The sequence below is a fragment of the Rattus norvegicus genome, chromosome 5, assembly GCF_036323735.1.
Source record: "Rattus norvegicus strain BN/NHsdMcwi chromosome 5, GRCr8, whole genome shotgun sequence".
Lineage (NCBI taxonomy): Eukaryota > Metazoa > Chordata > Mammalia > Rodentia > Muridae > Rattus > Rattus norvegicus.
The window spans coordinates 139,134,995-139,141,183 of record NC_086023.1 but is presented as its reverse complement, the minus strand read 5'-3'; positions in this window follow the sequence as shown (position 1 = coordinate 139,141,183).

Below are 6,189 nucleotides of genomic sequence, written 5' to 3'. Positions count from 1 at the left end.
CCTACTGAGTTCCTGCCGCTGGGAATAGTCTTTGTAGAGTTCTGCACCTGTTTTGTTTGTTTGTTTTTGGTTTTTTTTTTTTTAAACACATGCAAGCAGAAAGTTTCCTGCCTGGGGAAATTCCTTAATCAAGGCTGAGGGGTGCAGGTGTTAACTGAGAATCTGTGACTACCAAGCCTCCTATTAGCACAAGTTTCATTCCCATTAAACAGATGAAAAACAAGGCCAGAGAGGGAAAATAATTTTGAAAGATACTGGTTAGAAGAAGAAGAGGGAGAGGGAAGAGGAGGGGGAGGAGGAGGAGGAGGGGGAGGAGGAGGGGGAGGAGGAGGAGGGGGAGGAGGAGGAGGGGGAGGAGGAGGAGGAGAAGGAGGAGGAGGAGAGCCAGGGAAGCACAAACTTCTGTAGGACTTTATCTAGTTCCTCTACTTTGCCAGCTGTGTCACCTTGGGCCCTGTGTTAGTTACTTTTTTTCATTGCTGCAACAAAGTACCTGACAAAAGTAACAAAACGAAGGAAGGAAGGAAAGACCGGCTCCTTTTGCCTCACACTTTGAAGGTGAAGTCCATGATAGTGGAGAAAGTATGGCAGGCAGGAATATGAGGCAGCTGGTCACATTGTATCTACAGTCAGTAAGTGGGAGGGGGGAGGGAAAGAGGGAGGGAGGGAAAGGGGAGAGAGGAGAGAGAGAGAGAGAGAGAGAGAGAGAGAGAGAGAGAGAGAGAGAGAGAAGAGAGGAGAGAGGAGAGAGGAGAGAAGAGATTGGTGTGTGTGTCCAGGAGCACACTCACACCACAGTACACATGTGAACGTCAGAGAACAAGTTTCTGGAGATGATTCTCTTTCTACCCTATAGGCCCTGAGGATCAAACTCCAGTCATTAGGATTGGTGGCAAGCCCCTCTACCCACTGAGCCATCTTAAGGGCTTCCTGGTTTATATTCAATCTGGGACCTCACCTCACAAGGACAGTCGTCATATTCCGAGTGGATCGTCCCTCTTCAGTCAAACCTCTTTGGAAACAGCGTTATAGACAAGCCTCTGGGTGTGTCTCCTTGGCGATTTTAATTCCAATCAGGTTGACAATAATTAACTGTCACAAGCACAGCTCACTTTCTGTAGCCTTATTTTCCCAGTCTGTACTAGATCATCTAGCCTCCATCTGAGCTAAATGAGAGATGCGAAATAGGCAGGTCCTGCTCTGGTCCATTTGTCAGGAAGGAAGCACCTGCTCAAATCCAGTTCTTGTTCCAAGACTCTGCCTTGGGGACATTTGGAGGCTCCTGGGTGTTGACTTGGGTATGGACAATAGAGCAGACTGTAATGAATGGAGGAGCCAGGGAGATGCTGCAGTGGTGTTTCACCTTTGGGCTTGAAGGATGGTTGACATTGGGAGAGGAAGAGGGAGAGACAGGAAACGGCATAGAGTCAAGAAGCTCATGAATTTCAGAGCCAAAAGCCATTAAATGGGGTTACACGCTCAGAAATGGAAAGGTTGCTGGTGGCAAAGACACCAACAGGCAGTAGAGGAAAAGAGACAGGGCAAAACCATGGGTGCTGATGGTGAGTGACTGACCAGGGAATGGGGGAGGCATTTTATTTATTTATTTATTTATTTATTTATTTATTTATTTAGCATTTGGAAGGCCTGTGCCTTGGTTGTGGAATGGACATGAAGTAAGGGGGTGATGAGTCAGTGATGCGGTGTACTTGGACAGACAGGTGTTCCCTGAGGTGGGCAGCGCAGAGGACGGAGAAGCCCCAGAGAAATGATTCCATTTGAATTACAGCCTGCGGGGATCCAGAGGAGACACATCCAGGAGCACTTCCATCCCATGAATGGCATTCTCAGCCTTTGGGCATCTCGGAAGAGGGGGAGGTCGGAGCCCTGGAAGACATCTCTCTGAACTGGAGAGGGAGTTCAGTGAATCAGAAGTAAAGATGTTATCATGGGGTGTCGGGAAGGCTTGGGGGGCACTGCAGAGCGGGGTAAAGAAAGAATCTCTGCTGTCTGGCTCTACTCTGACTCACTGGGGTTAGCTTCTCAGCACCAAAAGAGAAGACCACCAGCTGAGAAGCGATCGAGTGGGGAAAAGAAAGGTAAGACACTACTGAGGTCCTTGCAGTTTGTGAAAGACTGTCAGGTGCTAGAAAGGATACCGGATTCTCTTGTCACCAGGGGCTCCCCAACCCCTGCTTTTTTTTTTTTTGGTCTGGAAGGCTAGGCACAAGCACGTGTCTAGTAGGCTTGCTTGAAGGGCCAATAAGATTGGTGGGATTGAGGTTACACGACCAGCAAAGGGGTAGAGCCAGGTTGTCCTGCCCTGATTTCATACCTTTAATGCCCAGGTTTCTCCCGTGTCACTACTGCCTCAAAAATGTAGCTGAGGCCAGGGGAGTGAAGGAGCTTCAAGCCAGTAGGCTCTACACAGGTTCAGGCTCAGAGCTGAGGAGCTGAGACCTCACTGCTGTGCTGCGGTGTCTTTGCACACTGGGGAGCACATCGAGACTAAAAGGCCTCCACCGGGGTAATGCTCCACCCAACAGTAAGACTCAGACACAGCCCAACTGAGTCTGGACTCCAGATGGGCTGCAAAGCTGTCTCCACCCCAGGCTGCTGGAGGGTGGGCTGCTGATGCGCATGTGCGGGTCTGTGTGTGTCCGTGTTGCTCCATATGCATCTGTCTGTGTGGCCCCTCGCGCGCACATATGTGTGGTGTGTGTGTGTGTGTGTGTGTGTGTGTGTGTGTGTGTGTGTGTGGTGTTAGTGAGCAAATTGGGGGATTGAGTGCATATGGCTGAGTGTGTTGGATGTGTGTAGGTAAGTGTGTGAATTGCAGTGTATCCATCTCTGATTGTGCCCACATGTGTGGAGGCTATGCATGTGTGAACTCCTCTCTCAGTCTCCACATGTGCACCGCATGCTTCGCTCTCTGGGTGTGCCTGCCTGACTTGGCACATCCCTCTTTCTCTCTTGGGAGCACCAGGCTGGTGTTCCCCTGCCAGAAACATCTTCTGGGTTGTTCTGCTGTCTGTGGGAGTATAGGGGGCAGAGGGCCACTCCAGCCCCTGGGATCCAGCCCAATCGTGAGCATCCAGCCAGGAGACCACCTCAGAGGGATGCCTGAGCTCTGCCCAGCCCAGGCTAGTGATAGTTCAGAGACAGCTTCTGTCCTTCTGGGCCCCATGAGGAGAGGGAGCAACACCCTTACAGCTGGGGGTCTGTCACCGGCCCTCCCCGCCAGCCTTGGAGCCCAGCAGACGAACCCCCCTCCGTGCCCACTCCCTGGGAGGCGTCTGACACATGATTTATTCATAAAAAGCCATTATTTGTGCCAAAGAAGAACTGAGCTGCTCGCTTTTTAAGTGCTGATAATGCTCTCAGCCTTCCCTCCTCCCCCTTCCCCTCCCTCACCTCCTTCAGCCTTCCTATCCTCTCTCCTCCTCCCTTTTCTTCCTGATCCCCTCTTCCTTCTCTATCCCTTCATTGTTCTCCTCTCTGCTCCCCTCCCCCATGCTTCCTTTCTACAATTGAGGGGGTAAGGCGGACACCATCCCTCCACCAGTGCTTGTCTCTTCAGGGCCATGGGAAGGTTCAGAGGAGTGGAGACTTCGAGAAAGGGGAAGGGTCACAGGATACTGTCCTAACTAACTCCCTGTGAGCTAAGGAGTGTGACTTTAGTCCCTCAGTCTCAGCATAGATGTCTCAGAACTGCAAATAAATATTCACTGTAAGTGAAAACATTGTACTTGGAATGCAAATGAAGGTTGGAAGCCCCTGAGGACTCCTTTCCTGGCCAAGAATGTCCCCAAGCTCCCTGTATTCTGGAGGTGGTCATTCGGGTGGTGCCAAGAGAGGCTGGCATGGAGAGAGGCACCTGGGTCTTGCCACAGAGACAGGAGACCATGTTCCCAGATGGCAGCTTGGACATGGCCACACACACACACACACACACACACACACACACACACACACACACACACCAGGCCTGCACTGAGCCACCCACTTCCTATGCAGATGGAGCACCCTTCCTCCCCCGCCCGTCCCCCACCCCCGCTGGAGCTTTCCTCTCTGAGCACCTGCAGCAGCAGGGGCTGCATCGCCTTCCCCAGTCCAGACACCTGTTCATTCATTCATGCATTCATTCATTCACTTCATCAAAACTCGCTCTTGCAATCCCTGCATCTGTGCTGGCCTTTGTGCTGGATGTTGGGTGACACAAATGAACAGGATTGGTACTACGGAAGGAAGCTGGAATAAAGGGGCTCCTGCAGGCCCTCCCCTACAGCCTTGGGCTGGGGGCTGGGGGCCCAGCAGGCGAGGGGTTAAGTCGTTTGGCATCCAGAGCTGGAGCCATTAGGCCTCCTAATTATGAAATTATCGAGGTCCTCAGGTGACTGCTAATTTCACACACACTGTTCCTCTCACGGCTAATGAACGCCCGCAGAACCCACGCCTTGTCTTTCCTGCTGAACAGTGACCTGCAGTTAATGAGCTCAGGAAGGCAGACAGGGCACCGGCTGGGTGGGTGGGGCAGCAGGCCCAAGGAGGGGGCCACTAGCCCCTTGGGTCCCTTCTGCTCCCCTTGATGGCTGCCAGCCCCAGTGAAGATGTCAGGGCTGAAGTCCAGCTCAGGGGTCCCTCAGGGCAGGTTAGGCTTGGGCGTTGGGAGCAGGGGAGGGATCCCAATGATGGGGGGAGGGGGAGCTTGTGTCATGACAGAATGAGTCTAGAACAGCATGAGGCAAGGTGACCAGAGTACATGCTGGAGAATCGTGTCTGCATTCTTCTAGAGCCAGTCAGAGAGATTTAGGGAAAAGCAGGGGGCGTGGTATACCAATAGCTAGAGACTGGGGGTGGTGGGGCACAGTCTCCCCTAACGCTGGTGCAGGTGAAGACTTTGGAGTTGGCCGTATTAATGACAGGAATGCCAAGTGGCGGGGCTGAAGTGCTATTGTGGATGGGTGTGGTTTTAAAGTCTTGGTTTTTTTTTTTTTTTTTTTTTTTTTTGGTTCTTTTTTTTTTTTTTTTTTTTCGGAGCTGGGGACCGAACCCAGGGCCTTGCGCTTCCTAGGTAAGCGCTCTACCACTGAGCTAAATCCCCAGCCCCTAAAGTCTTGGTTTTTAAGTTTAAAATGTTTCATTTTTTTAAAAAGCTACCCTCAAAATACAAACAAATAAACAAGCAGTAACAACAACAACACAACAGGCACACGTGTTGCCTGCCATCTCAGGCAGTGTGGCCTAGGTCTTGGGATTGTCCTCTCATATGGTGACGCAGTGGGTCACCTGGTAGACATAAAGACCCTGTGACCCATGTTTCCCACCTTGACCATGACCAAGGCAACCATGGTCAGGTCATGCCAGGGCAGCCAACCAAGTAAGGGGAAGTGTGGCAAACAAGGGGAACAAGAAGGTGGGAATCGGGGTACAAGGGACCCCTGGCCTTAGCTTTTTCCATCCTGTGGTCTTGAGCAACCATTTGTTCTCCTTTCTGGGCAGGCTTCTTTGTGAGAACATGGTGTGGTGGGAGCAGAGCTGTTTGCACTGTACTGATAGAGGAGGGCGGGGCTGCGGTCCTGGACAGGTCACCCTCAGCCCAGGCTAAGCGAGGCTCAGTGAGGAGCTCCTTGTTCTAGACTTCTGGGTCTACACGTGGCATGGGTGACAAGTGTGCAGGCTTCATCTCCCTCTGGAATCAGAGGCTCAACCAGTTGTAGTCTGTGGCCTTTGATGACAGACCTTACTCTCTCTAGTTCCCATCCACATATGTACCTCAGTTTTCCCTTGGGTAATAAAGAAGCATAAACTCACTTTGTAAGTGGACTAAGATCTCCGGGGTCCCAGCTATGGCTCCAGACCTGGCCAGCCTTCACCACCAGTCTTCCAGTTCTCTCTTCAAGCATCCCAGCAGCTCCCTTGGCTGTATGGCAAGGCCCCCAGGAAGGTGTCTGCCCAACGGAGGAGGAACAAACCGAAGAGGGGCAGCCTGCCCCAGTCACTGTATACACGGACACATTTCCTGTCCTGTTTCTCACGCAGGCACCAGCTCTTCCCATTTGCTCTGCATGACAGGATGGGATACACACTTCTATCACCTCCATTCTCTAGTGAGAAATCCAAAGATGAGAGGCTATGCAACTCACCCAAGTCGAGGCGCTAGCATGAGGCAGAGCAAAGTCTTAAATC